This window comes from Spodoptera frugiperda, chromosome 13 (assembly GCF_023101765.2).
Source record: "Spodoptera frugiperda isolate SF20-4 chromosome 13, AGI-APGP_CSIRO_Sfru_2.0, whole genome shotgun sequence".
Lineage (NCBI taxonomy): Eukaryota > Metazoa > Arthropoda > Insecta > Lepidoptera > Noctuidae > Spodoptera > Spodoptera frugiperda.
Genome location: NC_064224.1, coordinates 2304058 through 2327092, shown reverse-complemented (window position 1 = coordinate 2327092; position 23035 = coordinate 2304058). Strand labels below are relative to the sequence as shown.

At 35.4% G+C, this 23035-nt stretch overlaps 1 protein-coding gene across 1 annotated transcript in view; it reads left to right on the top strand.

Annotated features, from left to right (window-relative positions):
- Positions 1-497: 497 nt before the first annotated feature.
- Positions 498-23035, top strand: part of LOC118270487 (uncharacterized) — a 71340-nt gene continuing 48802 nt past the window's right edge. The window contains exon 1 of the mRNA XM_050697862.1: positions 498-907. The gene's annotated coding sequence lies outside the window, so the exon portion shown is untranslated. The remainder of the gene's footprint in view (positions 908-23035) is intronic.

The following is a 23035-nucleotide window of genomic DNA, read 5'->3' as shown; positions in this document are numbered from 1 at the left end:
CAATAAACATAAATACAATTTAGTATCGTTACCAAACTAGGTGACTAGTTAAAGTAATAAAGTAGGTACAATATTCATAACTCATTTATTTAATGTTATTGCTGAACTTGCTGTTGAATCGTTTTGTTTGTATCTTTTACAACTTTCAATAAAAATATACTAAATTACTAAACATTAACTTTGATTTGCAACACTAGTATTGCTTTTTATAAATTAACTTGTATTCCTTTCTTCGCAATTGCGACGAGACATCATTACCTAATAAAATAAATTCATCATTTTCAAAAAATCAAAAAGCGTAACCAAAGAAATTCGAAACAAACAAATCACTCACTAATGCCAGAAAATAACATATCATACCAAAAATCATATGATCAAATTGAGCATATCCCATAAATGTCATCGAAGAACTTTCAAATATAACTCGAACGGCTCTCACTCACAAAAACAATGGTAGCGTATCAACTCGCGCGCAAGAAAGGGACAAAACACCCGAGAAAGATCCATTCACCGTCTCAAACTCGAACGCAAAACTCGTTTCTGCTTCAAAGTCTTCGAACATCAAAAATATCGAATAAATAAATAAAAATATACAAACTTATGTGTATCGAAAGTTGACAGTAGTTGACCTAAGATTTGGACAAGGTGCGCAGGAGTAGGGGGACGTTTTGTGTTCCCAGTGGTCGGACGCGATTCGTGCGGATTACGCGTGTCGTCACGCACCGAAAAATCAAGTGCATAGTGGTCGTTGTGGAACCTTGTGTATGTTAAAATAAATAGTGTTAAAATTAACAAGTTCTTTGTGGTATACGAGTGCAAAAATAACTGTTCGTGAAATTTCACTTTTAACACGATTGGATTTTTTCCGGTGATAGTTACCGACATGTTTCTGTGGAGTCTATTTATTGTGAGTACTTTTTCTGTCTGTTTTTATTTGGTCTATTGTTTCTTTTTGTAGTGCAGATTTTACTTCGAAAATTACAGTCATAACATCCAAGACATCGGTTGCAAAACAGCCACTTTTTAGTTTCGAGAACACAGCCTAAGTAACCAACCAGGATACAACTCTAGAACTAGATGAAACAAAGTAAAAATGTAGGTCAAATCGACCAAATCAAAGACGAAACTATCCCATTAACCTAATAGAACCAGTTTTCTAATCCATAAACACCAAAAAATATGAGACGCGCCAACATTGACAGGTTAATCGCCTACAAGAATGACAGACACCAGTTTTCCTAGCTTTCAAGCAGATATACCACTTTTTACTAGACATATTTTACGGCTAAAGTAAACCTATTGGCAAAGAAAGTTCGCATGTATTGTGATACTTTCGCCAATGGCATATGCAAAGGAAATAAAAAGCGTGTCAACACCACCTAATAAAACAGTTCTTTAAAGGTATTTTTACATCCTGATGACGTCATTGATATTCTGATTAAGGTCAATGGACTTGTTGAAGCATTTGATGTAAATTATGAAGATGAAAGTGTAGATGGTGATGCAAATTTTAGTATTGCGCATTATTGATTAAGTACTGATTATATAAATGTAGATTTTGATAATAAAAATGACGGCGATAGTTTTCTAATAGACGTGTTACGTATGACGAGAAAGAAAAGGAAATTCCGTACTCATCTACATGCAATAGCTCTAGTCAGCTTCTAAGAATTGCACGGTGTAATAAGCAGTTAATACTTTCTACATATTTTTTGCGCAGACACTAGTGTTAAATCTGTTTCTCGCTTAATATACTTCACGAAATGTTTTTACTCACATCGTTGGCTTTAATTTGATGTATATCGTCACGCCTTTAATCCCAGAAGGGGTAGGCAGAGGTTCACATTATAGCACTGTACACCCACTTTTCACAATTTATGTTGTAAGTCCCATGTAATAGGGAGTGAGCCTATTGCCATATACCGGGCATATTTCCAGACTCCGTGTTACTACTGAGAAATTTTCGAAGAACCGAATATGGTCCAGCAATGTTTTTGTTCAAAGTCGACCCTTTGCCCAGTAGTTGCACTTACGACCACTCGGCCAACGAGGCAGTCTTTAATTTGACTTACTTTAATATTACTTCGCTCTTTATTTCTCTCTTTAATTAATGTCGCGTTTTCATCTCCATTATGTTTTCCTACTACATCATCGATAACTAATTCATTTAGACCAATATTGCCATTTGCAAGTTTTATAGCATGTCCAATCTCAAAGTGAAAATTAATGTAAACAAAACCATTCATTCAAACCGTATTTTCACAGAAACATTAATGAGTAATTTACACTATCTCACATGTCCATTACTGCTTTTGTTGATACAGAATTCTATAGTACCAGTTATTGTATTCAATGTATACAATCCAATTGCAAAATTGTTTATCTTGTTTCCATGCATGCAACATTTTCATAGCGATATGGCAATGAAAGAGAAACTGGCTAAACAGCTGACTATCAATCTGTTAATAAAAAAAGGGTCAGTAGAGATTCCGGTTGTGTTAGACGCTGTATTAGGGTCAAGCTAATATTCAAAGGTTTTCTAAATGAGTAGGTTTTTTATGGATTTGGGTTTATTTGTTCAGTTTGACAATTTTGATGTGGGTACGACGTTTGAATGGAGTTCTGTGGCCATTTCGCTATTAGGTATTCTTTGAAGTTTTCTGGAAAGTTAATCGGTAAATAAATTAGAAGTGAAAACTGTAAAAAATATTTCTTTTGATTTATTTCGTTGCGGGATCCAAGACAGTTATCCAAATCCCTGTGATGCGCCAGATTTCAGTGTTCCAGTGTTTTCATGGATGTATCTACTGTAGATACTGGCTTACATGAGCCTGGATTGCAGCGGTTTGCGAGGTTGTAGCGGGCTTGTCCCAAAAAACGGGCACCACTCTCATAATTTAAAGTGCGATCCTCAATTATTATTATGCACGGACAGTCAACGTGTTAAGTGATACAAACGTCATTAAAAACCTTCTCTTAAGTCTAAAAATTCTAAGCTGAAACTCGCATTAAAATCGGTTTAGTCAAACGCTAGATAATCGCGCACAAACATACTGTATACATACGTATTATTACTAAATCTTTCGATTTAGATGCATAATTATTTTGTAATAACACTCTTGGTCTTCAGATGTGTAGTCAATGGCAAAACACTAATCTCCAATTAATTACAATATAAATTAAAATTATCGTTAACGCCCAGTGCTCATCCTTCGGGGAATAAGAGTGTATTCGAATATTTTTTCCAGAATCTCAATTTCTGTTATTGCAATTTAATATAAGTTCATAAATGAGATATTATTATTTCTTACTTCGAAATGAATCTATCATTACTCACTGTCACTAATTAATGTTCAATTATTTCGTCTAATCATAACTTTTTATGACTTGAACGAGTTTATAAATAATATTATTTAGTCCTTAGTCCTAATCCCTGAATGTAAGGACAGAGAGCAACGACTTCTTAACTTTCGTGGGCCTAAGTGCCCTAGGTTGCCTGCTAAGAGTGGGAGTAGGGATGATGACGGGGTATGAAAATTATAAATCTATTTAATCCGTCAGTTAGGTAATAAGAAATAGTAGGCACGTATTTTTTATTTTGTCATATAAGATAACAATACTTAGAAAATAAAACGAATTAACGTTAAGGAGTGGGGTCAAATACGTCATTTCTACGTGTAAAACTTATAGGCTGTTGATGTGATATGAGCGATGAAACCTAGTGAAGTAAATCCAATAATACTTTGCTCGACCTGCATCCATTCAATCAAAAACTTAAGATAACCAAGTCCACAAAATGTTAACGATGTTGTCTAATTAAAAATTAACCTCAAAACGTTTGTTTTAGCAGAAGCGTAACTGATTAATATAAACTCATCGATTTCGATTCGCCACGAGTTTTCACCTTTAATCAGAGTTTCTGTTTTTCACTGTTTCTTGTATCATTTTAAAGTTTTATAATAGTACCTTATAAAAATTCACAGTATATGTTTTTTAAAAGAAAATAAATACCAAGACACATTTTTACGAAAACACGTAACGTTTAGCAATCGTGTAAACCCTTTAATGGGTACTGATTGACGTTGGCGTTGTTATAGGTATTCACACCAGTAGAGAGTCCTACAAAGTGTCTATTGTTGACTGAAACAGCACCATTATCATTCCACTGCCTCTTCTCACGCTGAGAAGGGTCCAGCATTAACTATCACGCCTGTTCAGAGCGGATTAGCGATTTCAAACCTATACCTAAGTAGAAATTATAATTCCAGGTTTCTAGGTGATGTTTAAATAATATTAGAAAGCACATTTAACTCGGAAAATGCTACATCTCTAAAATATACAGTAAAATAAAATTTGAATATATATTTTATCATGAGCCTTATACATTTTTTTAGGTTATAGAAAGATAAATTGGATTTTACTTTATAGTACTTAAATATGTCAGTAAGTATATTCAAGTACGCTTAAATATATAGGCAGATACTCGTATTAACTGTGAGATGAATTATGTACGACAAAATGAGTACTTACTTTATACCTATTTTTATTATTTCTTGGCCTTATTACTTCTGTGTTAGATGATAATAAATATTTAACACTCAGAATAATAAATTATACTGAATAAGAATTAGGTAAGTACCAAAAGAAACTGTATAAATATAAATATATTAGTCTTATTTGTATTTTAGCGATACAAATAAATACTAGCTTCTAGCGTTCCCTAGGAATAAAAAACAGTCTATGTGTTATTCCAGATCATATTGTATCCCTGTTCCAAATTTCAACTTGATCCCTTCAGCCGTTTTGACGTGATTGTGTAACAAACATACAGAAAAATTCACGAACTTTCGTATTTATAATATGTATTAGTAAAATAGCAAGATATGACTAGTAAGATTATTTTGAAAAATAAAAGCTAAGGAAACATCAATATTTTGTTCGCACGTTATTTCATGGATTATATTTCTAAATATAAGTTTTTAAACTGACATGGTCACTAGTACTATCATTAGAACTTAAAACGGGATATTTACCATGTTTATTTGTTTTTGCGAGTTTCCGATATTTCGGCACTGTTGCAAGCGCCATGATCACGGATGAACTCGCAAAAACAAATATACATGGTAAATATCCCGTTTTATGTTCTAATGATAGTATATTTCTAAAGATATTATTATAAACACATATGAATGGAATTAATTGAATATTTTGAATAGATACACATAATATTATGGTATTACGAAAACGTGAACAGAAATAACAAAATTATATAACTCAAGATTCAAACATAACAGATGGGAAGCAATTTTTATTGATTACCTTTTTACTACTAAAATATGAATTAAGTTTTCTAATTTATTCAACCGAATATCATTAATTTAATATTCTATACATCTATAAATAAAAATATACCTATTAATCAATTATTTACATATGATTGCGTAATAAACAAATCATTCCATTTCACAAGGCTTTGAAACTTGTTAATTTATCCGTCGGCTAATGCCCATCAGATGAAAATACATATTAAAACATTTTCTATTTGAGTGACTCGACACAAGTTTATTAACTTTTCAAAAAAGAAAATATTAACTTGTTAATATTAACTTTTCATTTGCTATTCTGTTTATTGCTTCTCTCTAAAAGGTATAGCTCTGTTGATTAATAAAACATTAGTTTATACTAATATTCTATTAATTAACGGCTACGTTTCCACAGAAGCTGAGCTGTGAGGAGCTGAGCAGAGACTTATAAAAATTTACTAATCACATTTTCAAAAGTCAAAAAAAAAATTGTCTTGTGAACGTCCTTGTTTATCTTTTGAACGTCAAAACAAATATTACAATATAAAGAAAACAAAATGTCTGTCTGTCGGTCAGTCCTCTAGTGAAGCTACATATTTGCTCACTCCAAATTGTAGATTTCTATGGAAAAGAACGAGCAAGAAACTCCAACACTCAAACATTGCTCAAAATATACATCTTATATCCGCTCCGATTCAGTGGAAACAGTGTTAGCGAGGATAGAAAATTTACATTAAAATATATCGAAAGTAGTGGAGCTATTCGGCGCGGTTTAGAGAGGAGCTGTGCAGTGTAGAGCGGGGATACTCGCGGTAGAGCGGAGTGAAGCAGGGCTGAGATGCTGCTATGCTTGTCTAAGCTTCGTCTGTGTCGGCTTCACCCAGCTACATAGCTCAGCCCTGCATCACTCATCTCCACAAAAGGACCTACTTATTTACACGACTCTATACCACTAAACTTCACACAGCTCCGCTTCTGAAGATCGAATCGACGTCACAATAGAGTAGTGTATTTTTTTTTTTACTTTAAACAAAAAAAAAATTGATCGTTTTTCAACCAAAGACGTTTATTTAACATTTACATTATAAAGAAACAATCAAATAACAATACTACCCATAACAAACTGAATATCTCATCCATTCTCTAAATTGACTCCCAAAATACCAAAAAAGATTCCATTCCGATATCAAAGCTAAAATTCAGACATTGATCAACGAAATAGTTTCCACGTTTCGACGTTCTGTGGCAAAACGTCACGTGGAAACAGGGATGGATTGGTCAGTGTGGTGATAGTCAACCGGGCCCCCGAAGTGACTTGAGTAGGGGCCCAAGTCATAATTAATATTTATAAAACAATAACACATTTTGTATTCCTAGAAAGAGTAGATGTTCTTATGTGTTCTTTTTTCGCCAATTGTTAGTTGTCTAAAAATCTTTATTGATAATACAGCTGTTATCATCATGACCATTTAGTTACTTGGTGTACATTGCGGAATTAATTTTATTTTAATGATCGTCTGATAAATTATTTTAAAACAGTAGACACTTAATTTTTTTATTTTCTTACGGATACTTGTTACATTATATTTATTTGAAATATCGCGTGACGTCACTTCTAGGTACGTTTTTAAAAATAACGTAGCTCCTAAACTTTAATTCATTTTATCAAAGTATTGTTTCCTTGTACGACAAAATAAATATTTTAACAATTTTATTATTAATTGCCCATCTGAAGAACTAAATAGAATGTTTAATTGTCATACCCCGTCACCATCCCTACGCCGGCCCTGTGTTTCGGTAGTCGCTTCACGCATGGCCACCGATCATCCGATACTCCGACACACACAGCTCGTGGCTGCATCGCTATCCATCTACTGTGATAGCACTTGTAAAGGACACTGATAGATGCCGATATACGTTGCTGAAGTTCGTTTCCATTGTAATATCGACTGTACACTTCCGAATATAGGGTTGAAAATGATAAGTTTTTTGGTGGGTTTTTGCTTTTTTTTGGTGAAATTCGATGAGATTTGTGGTTTTTAGAATATTTTTCAGTAGATTGGTTTAATTTCTAGATTAATACACAATCTAGGTACATTAATAATCTGGCTATATGCATATAAATCTTGTCAAGATTTATTGCCATATACTGGGAACAATCCTGAGCCCGTGCAATTACTGAGAATTTTTCCGAAAAACGTCCACTAATACTTTGCCCGACCCGGGAATCGAACCCGAGACCCTTTGCCCGGCAGTTACATTTACGAGCACTCGACTATCGAAGCAAAACTATTAAAAACTTGTTTCACAATGTCTGGATAGCCGCTATGCATCAGATAATTTTGAATTAAGAATGTAATTCGTATGCACTATCAGTTACATATGTTACGTATAAGACAACGCCTGTTTCACAACCTTCATATAAGTGACTGATAAACTTAATAAGTTATTAATTAGTGGTGAAACAGCTAATTGTAATAAATTTTATTTGAAAGGTGATAAAATAAGAAGTATACCTAATACATATTTGCTAAAATAAATACAAAAAAATAATGTTTACTCATACTCCGAGCAATTCTAATAAACATTTCAACAGTTAGAACCTTATATTTAGCAAAATCATTAGTTTTGTTTGAAAACTTCAACTTTTACTAACTTATTTAGCTATTGTATGCAGCTCCACAATAAAGAGTCATCAAGTTACAACTAAATATTTTAGTTTACTATTTAAATTAGCTACTGAAATTTCTACTCCAACAAAGTTTTGCTTTCGAAATGTATCTAGTTTCTAATGAAACTGTTTTGAAACCTAACCTTATGTTTTAAATTGAAATGCGTGTTTTTATTTAGTATCTGTTTTTGTTATTTTTATTCTTAGTTATTACACTCTAGGCCGAGTGGTTGTGAAAATCATGTAGGTGTGGTAGCAAGCTTTATAATATTCGTCGCCACTTCTCGCGTGGAGGTATTTTCCTCCTCCTAGGTTTTGTTGCCTGTGTCATGAGTGCGTTTACAAATATACAAGTTTTTTATGGAATATATTTTATACGAGCAGACGGATCACCTGATGGTAGGCAATCGCCGCTGCCCATGGACGTTTCAAGTGTCCTTGAAACACTAGAGGCGTTGCAAATGCGTAGCCGGCCTTTTGTGGGTTAGGAATTCAAGGGCCATTGGGATATTGGGGATCGGGAAAGGGGTAATTCGGCCTCCAGTAACCTCACTCACACAAAGAAAGACAACGCAAGCGTTGTTTCACGTCGGTTTTCTGTGAGGCCGTAGTATCACTCCGGTTGAGCCGGCCCATTCGGGCCGAAGCATGACTCTCCTACACTTAAAGTTCACATACACATCACACCCAGACTCGAAACAACAATTTGTGGATAACACAGAGTTGTTATTCCCATACAATTACAAATGTAGTATATTAATTGCTAATTCATGACAAATATTGTCTACAAATTGGTTGATATTACCTCTAATTAGTATCACTTCGTTAACTAATGTGTGATGAGCAAATTCATTACTAGCTGTTACTGAATCAAAAATATTTGCATTGATCTAATGCCGTTTCCAAAATTGTGATCGGTCAATTTAATTTTATGATTTTAATACTATATCAACAGTCCATTATTGGACTACTAGCTTATGCCAGTGGCTCCATCCGCGTTCCTATGGGATAAAATAGCCTATGTATTATTCCAGACCCCTGTACATTGACAGGGGTACATTGGGGGTCACATACAGACAAAACTTTCACATTTATAATATAAGTACGATAAGATAAGTCTCCTCTACATAAGTAGATGGTGATGTCTACACTAGGAAGGCTTGGAAATTAAACCTGATGAGAATTTTTAATACATAAACAGGTGATTTCACTGACGTACATATTTTAATAGAAATAACTAAATGAATTTTAATTTTTATGACAAAATTATCTTAGATTCTGAAGAATTTTAAAGAGTCATAGAATAAAGGTTTCTTTGTGACGTTATCACTTGTTGATTAATAAACGATAATCCTTTAAAAAAAAATTAATCGTGCTTCAATGAAAACACACGCTACCTACAAACACAGTGGCCTGCTCACGTATCCCTATAGACGGAGTATTGGACTTATAATTAATACTCGCCAGACCTGTATGAGGCGGATTATAACGAACCTCACCATATTTTCTTGTTAATACACACGGCATCAAGCTTTGGATAACCAATATAAACTGAGAGTTGAATGTGTGGAAAGACCTTACGAAGCGAGACCATGGTAAACTGGTTGTATATTTAAACTTGACGCCCTGTGTTTTATTAATTGGAGTTTTAGTATAATTTGTTTCATATTTGTTGCTTGTGATTAGGACAGTTGTGTTTAGTTTAGGTCTTGGTTTGATACTGAGTATAGGTACAGGTTTAATAGTACTGTTTCTTATTACGTTTTTATGGAATAAGCCGGTAAACGAGTAGACGGATCACGGTGGTATGCAATCGCCGCCGCCCGTGGACACTTGAAACACCAGAGGCGTTACATGCCTGCCTTTTGGGGGATAGGAATATAAGGGTTGTTGGGGAATCGGGGATTAGAAAGATTGGGAAGGGTGGTAATTGGGCCTCCGGTAACCTCACTCATGCAACAAAACCACGCAAGCCGAATGTAATAATTTTTAATTATAAGTTTGTAATTGCCAAACAGCAATGAGCAAGCGTTGTGTTTAATGGTCAAACCTTCCTTACAGAAATACTTATTAAAACGGAAAAAATACTGCACATTTTGTGAATTTTAGCCTGTTTTTTTAGTTAACATAAAATTACTTTTGGCCAATAAATTGACTTTAAACCAACGCATGACCAAAAAACACAAAAACATAACTCAGTAAAACTTTAAAATTAGGTTAAACTCATTAATCTTCATTATATAAACTCTTTCTCGGAAACCAGGCTTTTGGTCGACCACGCCTCTTACACTTTCCCCGGAAACATTCCACATTTTGGTCACATACGTGTCTTATGCCAAGCTCTTTATAAAACTCTCTAGGTACTCCTGCACGATTTCACCAACAGTTTTACTCCCATTAATCTTAGTATGGTTTTTTATAGCCTTCCTTGATTAATAGACTATCTAATAGGTACAATAAGTATTCAATTCGAACTAGTAGTTTTGAATATAAACGTAATCATGCAGACAAACAAACTCGTCAGCTCTGACTTCAGGTTGGGCAAACATCTACTATGAGGTTTCCTTATAAATTCTGGCAAGAGGTATTTTTAAATCACTCAGAAAGCTAAATTCTGAAACGTACAAATTGAAGTTATTTGCCCTAAAACAAATGATCACCTTTGTCGTTTCGATTACTATATAATATGTAAAGTAAACTCGTACTAAGGGTACAGGTTGAAAGGAGTATCAGACCTTAAAAAATACTTGTACATATAAATGTAAGGAATGAACAAGACGCAACATGTTTAAAAGTATGTCAGTCGGTGTGTATGCGTAAGGAGACACTCTCATCTGAATATTGTAATGAGATCGAGGGGACGAGACTTACATACAGTACGCGTAATATTAATACAGAAACATTCATGTACGTATGTATGTATGTTGTTAAATTGGACTGTGAAATGTATGTAATTTTGTCATTTCTTCTTTATTTATACCTAAGGGTGGGAAAGCCATGCTTCTACTCAACCGGAGTGATACCACGGCCTCACAAAAAACTGACGTGAAACAACGTTGTATTTGGTTGTGTGAGTGAGGTTACCGGAGACCCAATTACCTCCCTTCCCAATCTTCCCAATCCCCGATTCACCAAAAAGGTGGCTCTGGTGTTTCGGATGTCCAAAAGGACGGCAATGGACTTGAATTGCTTACCATCAGGTGATGCGTCTGCTCGTTTACGGACTTATACCGTAAGAAATACCTCAAGCAACTAGTACATTTGCACCTGATTTATAAGGACACAACAAGTTAGTTTTAACCAAAAACATTTTTAATGGCGCCTCTACCTCCTAATTTGACTTAAAAGTTCTCTAAAAACTATGTCAAATATTCCAATAAGGAAGTACCTTAGTCATATGAATGGAATTGCCAACAATCATCCGTTATTTGATATAGAGAAAACAAGTCACATTTCATTGACTCATCACCTTTATGAGGAAAGTGATATCACTTTCACAGGCTCTTCTTGTAGTCATGAGTCAAAATACTTCTAAAATGAGTAAGCATTGTTGTGCAACGTGTTTTTTTTATTTCCTATAACTTTAGGTTATGATTGAGACCATATCAAATAATCGACTGACATGTGAATTATGTTTCAGTCACCCTTTTCTTTAATTTTTTATACAAGATTTTTTCGAAACTATGCATTTTTGGCCCACCTTTTCTTTGAGCTTTAGTATTATTTTTACCTACAGAATATAATCCTGAAGTTATGGGAAATAAAAAAACTCGTTGTATAGTCATCATTTCAGCCATAGAACGGGTTTACCGAACATAGGCTCCCCCAATGGCTGTCGTATACGCGGGTTGGAAGCGCCAGAAAGGAGTAGGAACGGGGTGGTTCTAAAACCTTTCTGCCCCAGCAACCATCAGTTTTTCGAGCTACGTGACACTAGCCACTGCCACTTCAGCTTGCTAATCCGCTGGGCTATGAAGGCGACTTTTGATAGATTGCGGATATAATAATCTAGCATTTTTTTACAAATGTCTGTTTTTTTAAATCAAAGTCGAAGCATTTATTTCAACAGGTACTTTTGAATACAACAACAACTATAGAATTATCCGTGAGTCTGTCTCTCAAAGAAACCAGGTGCTCATTCCAAAGTATACATTCCATTTTACTGGTCTGAACCCAGGTCTAAAAAACGTAACCGAATGCTAAACCAGTATAATATGACCGTCACATATGCAGAAAGATCATATAAAGCAAGCTCAATATAAACTGGCCAGTACAGTTTGATCTGTGCCCATGAATACTGGCTCAATCTTAAAGCCCTTGCTTTACTTATATCTCGCAGTGTTAGTGCTGTGTTCCACTTGGCACCGGTCCTCTTACATTGCCATCCTTACTACTTAGTAACTAGTAACTTTCTCGAATGTCTTGGTAGCCTGACGATTCACTTGTAAGTACGTTTTAAATAGTATAGGTGTCCGTTCTTCTGATATTGATTAAAATTAATTTTAGTGGCTTGTTGACACTTTTTTAATATATTTTTTAATCTTCACGCCTTTTATTCCTTGAGGGGAAACCAGAGGTGCACACTACGGCACGTAATGCCACAGTACATCCACTTTTCACCATTTCTGTAGTGAGTCCCATGTATGCTGGGCATAATTCCAGAATCTGTGCTGCTACTGAACTTTTCGAAAAACTGAAAAAATCCCAATAATTCTGCCCAACCCTTTTCCGTAGAATTAGCTACGGGAATGCAGGCGAAGATGCTAGCAGAAGTTAACCTAAAAATAATCGTAGAAAGAGCATCTAACTAACATTGATTAGTACTTGCTAGGATTTGAGTCCGCACCCTTATATATGAAGTCCCTTAGCCCTCCGGGCCACACCTACATCTCGAAACCTACACAAACACAAACACATACAGCTATACAATATTGTAAACAGCAACTTCCCTGTCGACCCTTTCTACCCTAGTATCAGTAACTGCATTATCATTGTTTAATCAGATCATCACATCGCCCGCACCATCACTTACAGTTGTCATATCTATAAACTAATTACCAGAGGGCTTAGTCCGAGTTCGGTTTAGCGCACACAGAAGCACGGTGAAGATACTAAGAATAAATAAATCTAAAATAAACCTTAATTATTATGGCATATAGATGAAAACGGCATGCCAAATATGGGACGCGTTCGATGCATCATTGAATTTCTTCGCCGCGACAACTTTGGCTCAGCGCACACCAATGAAAGCACGAGGAAGATACTAAGGATAAATCAATTTAAAATAAACCTTAATTACTATGGCATATGTATGAAAACGGCATGCCAAAGATGGGACGCGTGTGGTGCGTTGTTAAGCTTCTTCGCGGCGACTCCGTCGGTGTGCACTGGGCCTTTGTTTTACGTTAACGCAATACACACGTTTATGGAGTACGATAGTCTAATTTGCTGTTCCAAGTTAACCGACCAATCGGTGGGCTAAGCACGATAACAATTTGATCGCGTTAAACTAGAACAAACTTACACTATGGACTGAGATGTGTGACATTTCATCGTTATCTTAAACACAATCTATCCTTCATGTATCTACATACATAAATTTAATTGACGGTTTGTTATTGATGGTATAGTAGAATACATGAGCAAAACTCATCCAATGGCTTTTCCAGTATTGAGTGAGGCGAGAGAGTATCAGAATCTAACTGACTAAATACCACCCTGTTCCTACTTCTGCTTTGAGCCAGAGCCCCGGTAATCTGTAACGTTGTCCGCAGCTCCAGATTGGGCATCAGCTCTACTGGGCCCCAGCTGTGGTGATCTGATGGCTCTTTTAGGTGCAGATGTGGGTTACATTACAACTAAAATATTATTTGTAACTATTAAGTTCGCATAATGTAATTGTTTTCTATATCCTTATTTAAAAAACAATTGCTGTTCGTTAGTTTCGCTAAAACTAGAGAATGGCTGGACCGGACGATTTATCAAATTTTAATCTTGAGTAATTTGTGGAAGTCTAGAAAAGATTTAAAATGTGGAAACAAAATGTTTTAAGCAGTATAAGGTTTTACCGGGTCCAAGAAAATGTTACACACCTACATCACATTACTTTATCAACTCCTTAAAGACTCAGCTTGTTTGAATAAACATTTGCTATCTCGAAAATTCGAAACATTTCTAAACTACTCTCAGAACTTAATACAACACTAACTATGCGCGTTAATTCTGCTGACAACGGCCCTTAAGTAAGCAGATTACTTGCAAATCTAGACTAGACTAGACCTTCTTAATTATCCTAACCTAAATTCAAGGGCAACTAGTATTCTAGGTACCCTTTAGATAATAGATAGGTAATGAACATTGTGGTTAAAGTACTGATATGTTATTTGATATTTGCGGTACGAAGTACAACAGATTTGATTTAATTATTATGTTATCGGCTTACTCACGTACGGTAACTGTTTGACGAGGAACTCGACTAGTTTTAGTAAATTAAAGATTTGTATTAGTAAAGCAGTAGACGTAGCTTAGAATCTACATACATAATAATCTATACTAATATTGTCTGTTTATTTGTCCGACATTCACAGCAAAACGGAGCGACGAATTGGCGTGATTTTTCAGTGAATATAGTTGAAAAAGGATGGAGAGTGACATGTGCTATTTCTAACCCTCCACTTCTTTAAAATAGGTGGCGAACATTTTTATGGAACATTCCGTAATTTTCAAGATGAAAAGCTATAATTTGTAAAACCCCGAAACTGTCTCTTAAGTAAAAGTCGCATAGCGTGACGTAGCATCTAAACTAGCCCCTTATTCTACGGTTTACTCCTTATCCTCAAAATATGGTCTGTCTGCTCTCATAAATACTGATCCCATAAAAAAACAAAAATAAATGTTTTAAGAATACGGTAGCGGTCCATGACACATAACAAGTCACATAGTTGATCGACGAGCAAATCAACGGATGACATAATAAAATCTACATCGCACATATGAAGTTTACGTGCGAATAAACATGGATAGAAAATCCTAACGAACAACAGTTGGGAAGAAAGCCCGCTAGCCACAATCACCTCGCCTGGTCGGAGGATCCTTCTTTTCTTTGCGAAATTGGCTCCCTATATAGAATAGAATCAGGCGTTAGTATTGCGGAAATCCATGCTACACTAACAATGCAGTAAGATTATTTCGTTTTAATTCCGCTTATACCACTCATAATCAATAACAGAGTGGTATATTGCATGTTATGTGTGTGTTTTATGTTGCACCCCTGCTGCATGAGCATTTAATTGCGGGCGGGAGGGCGGTGCTGCACGCCGCATGTTAAAAAATACATGTATAAGCGGAATTAAAACTAAAAATCTTACTGTATTGTTAGTATCTCTTTTTTTATTTAAAAAAAAACGTTGCCCCGCATTAGGATTTTCTCCTGTATCGTGGGTGCGTTTACAAACATACAAGTTCACATGCACATGACACCCAGACGCGAAACAACAATTTGTGGATCACACAAAGAGTTGCTCCGTGCGGGTGTGCACCCGCTACCCGTTGCGCACCAACCGTGCAGTCTAAAGTCTCTGTTCCCTAAACAAAAATAAATGTCTAAAGAATACCATAGTGAAACATAAACATATGAGGAAATGATGAACTCAAGTGCTACTACTTTCTATGTAAAATGTCTTTTGAACTAGTTCACGTGTAATGACAGACATTGTGTGGTTGGAGTGTTAAAAATAAACGCCAATAATAATGTTCATGTATGCCTGTATGGGTATATTTCTAACTAGCTTCTGTCTGTGGCTTTGCTCGCGTTTTCGTGGGATAAAAAGTATCGTAACATCCAAGTCAGCTCATACTCTGTCTGTATACCAAATTTCATCAAAATCTGTTCAGTAGTTTCAGCGTGATTGAGGGATAAACATCCAAACAAACAAACATTCACATTCAAAGAGAACATGTAAAAGTGCTAAATGGATAATTCACTTTTCACCAGGTTTAATTTAGTATTGAAAATTTCGACAATTTTCATACCTAATAATAATGATGTACTTTAATATAACGGAATAAAGTCTAAAATAACAATTCATGCTAGCAAAAAAAAAAGAAATCAAATAGATATCCTTCAAGCTTGAATTTCGAATTTAAACAAAAGCGACTAATCGAGTTATGTTAATCAATTATCAATCTTAAACAATAAGTTTAAGGATAAGGAATTCTATCTGTACATTATAATTATACATATTCTTAATTTAATTATCAAATACATTTTACAGCGATGGTCAGTTTAATCAAATTCAAACATTACCAACACAGAATTAAGGTTTAAATTCCTACTACACAACATGTATCCATGATACAGGCTGTTACAATACTACCTAGTGGTATAAAGGCACGTTCTAGGTACAGGGTGATATGAATCACGTCGAGCCACGCTGTAGATCAATATGGCTTGTTTCACACACGGGCAGGCGTTGAGAAAGGCCGTGCAGTTGCATTCTATTCTGAGTCTAATGGATTAATGAATTAAGGTGGTATTGGAATGTTGAATTTTATTTCAAGCGTAGATATTAATGCCTTAGTAGTTTTTAGTAATATATTCAATGTGTTCTTGCTCGTTCTTCTCCATAGGAATCTACACTTTGGAACGAGCAAATAGCTTCACTAGAGGACTGACCGACAGACAGACGTTATTATAAAACAGTAATACTCTTTATGAGACATACTAATATTTTTTTTTATTATAAACGTTAGCGTAAGTATTTTCTCCTGTGTCGTGGATGTGTTTATAGACATACAAGTTCACATACCCATGACAACAATTTATGGATCACTCAAAGAATTGCTTCGTGCGGGAATCGAACCAGCTACACGTTGCGCGGCAGTCGGTTGCCGGTTGCCCAGCCATCGCACCAACCGTAAATACTAAATTAATTATTATGTTTTCGGCTTACTCACGTAATCATTTTAACGAAAAACTCTACAAGTAAGCCATTCTAGAGGCTAATATTCATAAGCAGTATTCTGCGACACACGACGTGGCGACTGTCGCGCTGCTACTGAATTCTCATAAATGGCCACCCATGGACACCCGAAACACCAAAGGCGTTACAAGTGCGTTGCCGGCCTTTTGGGGGTTAGGAATTTAAGGGTTGTTGGGGAATCGGGGATTGGGAAGATTGGGAATTGGGCCTTCAGTAACCTCACTCACACAACGCAAGCGTTGTTTCACGTCGGTTTTCTGTGAGGCCGTGGTATCACTCTTGTCGAGCCGGCCCATTCGTGCCGAAGCGAGGCTCTCCCACGAATATCTAGCATAGTAGCAAGCATTAGAAGTATATGAACAAAAAAAAATCTTTCTTTTTTTAAGGCTCCTATTTGTGATCAAATATCTTCACGAGTTCACACGTAAGTACTTTTTAATTTCGTCTCAAAGGTAGTTCGTGTGTGAAACATTTGTATTGACTGCACAGCTTTTGTTCAAGAGCCTCCAGTCCCCAGTCTCTTAGTAATAGGTTATCGATTGAGACTGTACGTGCTAAGGTTTGGTAATAGATGTCTACGAGTCTGATAGCATAGTGATAGTTATAATTATACCAAATACTAGTTCTCCTAGGATGGAAATAGCCTATATGTTACACTAACAATACAGTAAGATTATTTCGTTTTAATTCCGCAATGAAGCAATTCGAGCTGCGGGAGCCGCCGACTCAACACCTCGAGCGAAACAAATGTCGAGTGGTATATTGCATGTTATGTGTGTGTTTTATGTTGCACCCCTGCTGCATGAGCATTTAATTGCGGGCGGGAGGGCGGTGCTGCACGTCGCATGTTAAAAAATACATGTAGGTATAAGCGGAATTAAAACGAAATATAATTCCGAAATAGGATTTCCACAAAATAACGCCTGATTCTATTTTATATAGCCTATATGTTGTTCTAAACCAATTGTGCCGGAGACTATGTTTCCTGATGGGCATAACCTGGGTGTCTTCAAAGTCCGAGGGAATAGGTTGCTTATGGGCAGACGTGCTCCATCGTAGGCCGCATCATCACTTACCATCAGGCGAGATAGCGGCCAAACGTCGACCCATTAAATGTAAATAAAAAAAAACATAATTTACACATCATCACATCAACAGCCTGTAAATGGCCACTGCTGACCAATGCCTCTTCTTACACGGAGAAGGTTCGAGCATTAATCACCACGCTTGCTCAAGGCGGGTTGGCGATTTCAAACTTATAATTAGAAATTATAAGTCCAGGTTTCCTCACGATTTTTCCTTCACCGTTTGTCAGTGGTGTCTAAATAATCTTACATATAACTCGGAAAATATTGCTTCTTGCCGATATCCGATAAATTATAAATTTAGTTCAACGAGTAACGATGGAGTTTCTTACTTGTTCTTCTTTGTTGAAAACCACGCTTTGTAACGAGCAACTAACTACACCGACGGACAATTTAATTCAATTTAACGTTACAAAAGCGTCTAATTAAGGACTAATTGAAATAAAGGCTGGCAACGCGCCTGTGTCTCCTCTGGTGTTGCGGGTGTCCATGGGCGGCGCTGATCGACGATTACCATGAGGTGACTCGTCTGCTTGTTTACCACATATTCCATAAAAAAATAAAATAAATGCTTTAATTTTATTATTGTTTTTTAAGCTTGAACAAAAACAGATTCAATTTCAATACAATGATTTACAAGAAAACAAGCATTCTCTTGAATTTATCATTAAGTATTGAAATACGAAATGCTCTTTTAATTTAATCTTAATTACAAAAGTAAATAATATGCCTTTATTTACCTTTTGTATTCAGTTCAGTGAAATTCATCTGTAATTGGATATCGGAGCTCACTGAATAAAGCATGAAATTAAACAAGAATTAAATTAAATACTTATTTTAGTGAATTTATTCTTAACGCAACATCACGCCTTTTATCCCCGAAGGGGTAGGCAGAGGTGGTCATTACGACACGTAATGCCGCTATACAATGTACACCCACTTTTTACCCGACTGCGCCAGAAGGAGGGTTATGTTTATACTGGACCAATTGTGTTATAATTCCCATGTAATAGGGGAAAAGTGAGCCTATCACCATATACTGGACACAATTCTAGACTCCGTGCTACTACTGAGAAATTTAGTAGAGCTAAAAACCGACCAAAGAGACAGTGAGACTGCAGAAGAGTTGAGCAGTATTGTCGTATTGGTCCGGAGGTTTAAGACGCCTGCTTTTGAAGAAGATGTAATAGATAAGCTGTGAAACTATGTGACCGTTTCCACTGATATCAAATCTAACTTTGTGAGATCAATTTTACTAAAGACATTTGAATCATGAATAAAGATTTTATTTAATTATTTACTCATTAAACAAAACAACAACAAAACAATAGCCGGCAATTTTATCAAAAAGTACTATCAAAGAAAATTAAAAAAGGAACTTACTTACTTAGGTTTTAAGAATCAAAACGGATCAACAATAACAATATACAGTAACTACTAACTAGTGACATTCCTTAACCATTCTCTAAGGCAGGATTAGTACTCCATAGGCCGTTAACCCTCAAGCCGACTAGATAGCTAATCCCTTTATTGCGGGCGATCCAACTTAGTATTTGTCAAGGAGAAAAATACCAGACACTTTTTTCCACTACGCTTCTAATGAATTTTCTGTCCTGTAAGAGACTAGAATAATAATATAATGTTACAGTATTTCCTTGAAATGTTTGTAGGAAGTTTAGAGTTTAAAAATATACTTCAGTTTTAATGTTTAAACTATTTGTATATTGCGAACGGAGAGCAATGGTAGCTCACTGCCCGAACAGAACTAAACTCTGCGTAAGGCGCGTCGCGTTCCACGCCTCAAAGAGCCAGACCATCACAGATGGGGTCCAGTAGGTCTGATAAGTGGAATAAAACACACATATTTATTTCTGTAAAGTAAATCCCATTACATGGAGTCCATCAAAGACAAACCTTAACATGACACTGAGTATAAATAATCTTCTATAAATTAGCAGTAACATACAATATGAAAATTTTCAAACACCTTTTTTTGAGGAGGGAAAAGGTCTAGGGTGAGGCGACAGAGTATCAGACTCTTACTGACTAAAAATCACCCCTTTCCTACTTCGCCTTATCCAAGGCGGGAGAAATAATTGGATAAAAAAGCTATTTGTATACAATTTTGTCTGATATCGATGAGTTTCCTCATAAATTCGACTTTACAATATAAAATTATTTAGTAATTTTCTTACGGTAAGACATTTTGATGGGTTTCCTTTTGTAATAAAATACAGCGTGTGTTCAATTTATGATGTGAAGTCCAAAGGTTCCCCTGTGATCGACATTTTGTGGTGTACGTGCCCCACTTTTCTTATTTCGCTTGAGATTTATCAGCTGTAGCGATGGCAAAGATATTTTACGTATATGTTAAGAAATATCTTTCTGTTGTATTGATTATGGGGTCTTTTTGACCAGACTGCGGTTGAAAAAGGGTTTGCCGAATGACTTAGATATTTTTTTATGCCAATTGAAAACAACATTTAACTCTCGCGTTAGCTGTTGATTTATTTCCTGAGCTGTGAATAACGTAATAGGTTACTGGGGCTCCGGTTAAAGCAGGAGTAAGAACGGGGTGGTTTTAGCCAGTAAGAGAGACACTTCCTCTCACCTCACCTAAGGCGGCAGAAGTCATTGGATGATTTTCCCCCTCAAAAAAACTGTTGATTTATTAACTGAATTACTCAAGAGCATGTTAAAATTACGAGTGATTTTTTTATATTAATTTTCAAATCACATTCTACATATATCAAAAATCACTTTACAAAACCGATTTTAATTTAGCAAAATTAAACCTTAATATACCAAGTAAATAAAAAACAATTTTCTTGATTGATTTTGCAGTATATAAGTACATCAATCAGTGTTATTTTAGCCTAGTCATCCTAATAATCTGAAAGTGACTTTCATTTTTCTAAAGTTACCTGCTTTAGTATTTACTTACCTTTTTTAGTTTTTGTTTTTTTTTACTTTTATAGTTAGAACTTGCAAACTCATCATTAAGTCATTGATAAATCTAACCAATCATACTAATATTATAAATGTGAAAGTTTATTTATTTGGATGTTTGGATATTTTGTCCATCAATCACGCGAAACTGTTGAACGGATTTTGATATAATTTGGTATAGGTAAGTTCAGACAGGGAATGAGCTGATGTGAGCGATAGATACTTTATATCCCACGGGAATGCAGGCGAAGCCGCTGGCAGAAGTTAGTATTATAAATGGGAAAGTTTGTGTGTTTAAGAATAAATATCGTGTAAAGCAAAGTGAATACGTATGTATGTGGGTGAAGTGAGCATCAATCTTACTAATATTATAAATGCAAAAGTTTGAAGGATTGTGTGTTTACATGCCAAAATAGCTGAAGGTATCGAGATGAAATTTGGAACAGGGGTAGATTATGGTCTGTAATAACACATAGCACTACATAGGCTATATATTATCCCACAGAAGCGCCTTTTAAGATGCGATCTTCAACATCCATTTGCCAAGCGTGGCGATTACAGCTAAACTTCTCTGGCATGTTAAAGAAGATTTTTCAGATGGAGTTTCTTGCTCGTTTTTCTCCATAGGAATCTACACTTTGGAACTAGCAAATAGCTTTACTAGAGGACTGACCGACAGACTGGCGTTGTTAATATATATATTTGCTTTGACGTTCAAAAGTGCTTTCCCGGGTCTATTTGAAATAAATAATTTTAAGTTTGACTTTGACGCAATTTTCTACTAAAATATGATCTACCACTGAAAACTGCAGAACATTCTGTTCATGGAAATGAGAAAGAAACAAACTTGGTTAGCGAAGTTTCGACGCCAAGGATTACCGACAAAGGAATCGCTCGCTTCCAAAGATCTTCGCTTAGTTTGAAATATATTCAATTTCCGTTCTTTTAAAGTTGCTCGGTAAGACAATTTTTAGTGGAAATTGAACTATAGATTATCTTTGTGTTATCAAGTGATATGATTCTATCGAGAAAATGCAAGCAGAGATAACACTCGTTTTGCAGTGCGGAAATTGTCAACATAGAATTGTTAATGATCCTTATAATATTATGTATACAGGTAGGTATTTAATTATTTGTGTGGCGAACTTTTCTTATCTTTAAAAAAATGTTGCCCCACACTTAAATAAAATTTTCTCCTGAGTCGTCAGTGCGATTACAAACATAAATTTCACATACACGTGATACCCAGACCCGAAACAACAATTTGTGATTCACGTATCAATGGCAATAGAACACATTTTCACCGATTTCTTATGAATATTTTTCCACCTTATAGCGACCATAAAACTGTTTTACACATAAAGATAGACATCTTTCATTGGTCGATATAAATCCGAGTTCTTTTTTTGTACCGAACAGAAATACGTGTTTATTTTTACTTAATCATATTTCAATTTCTCTAACCTCTAACATTTTCCTTTATATAGTTACACTTGTATTAATAGCTTCCATCACATACAGTTCAGATCATATAAATACGCAGACAAAAAGAAAAGCACAGCCATAGGCGAGTACAAATTATCAACTTTACAGTATTACAAATAAAGTAGAAAATGTATTAACAGAATGGAATAGGCTGACCCAGTAATTATATCAGATAAATGTAAATAAACTGATAAAAAGAAAAACACAGGCATAGGCGAGCACAGATAATGAACTTTACAATTTAGCAATAAAGTAGAAAATGTATTAACAGAATGGAATAGGCTGACCTGGTAGCGTGTGCAGACTTCTTTGGACGAGGACCACAAAGGACCGCATTACTATTCAAGATTACACCCGCATTGAATGGCTTTGTTAACTGGCCGACATAGAGCGGAGGAGATGGATTATCATCGTGAATTTTGTGTCTATGCAAATGTTGTGTGTATCTTTTAATATAACTATATTAAATACTATTTAACTATATAACTATACTATTGAATATAACATAACATTTTAATTATAGTTATATTAAAACTTATACACAAGATTTTATGTTCAGAT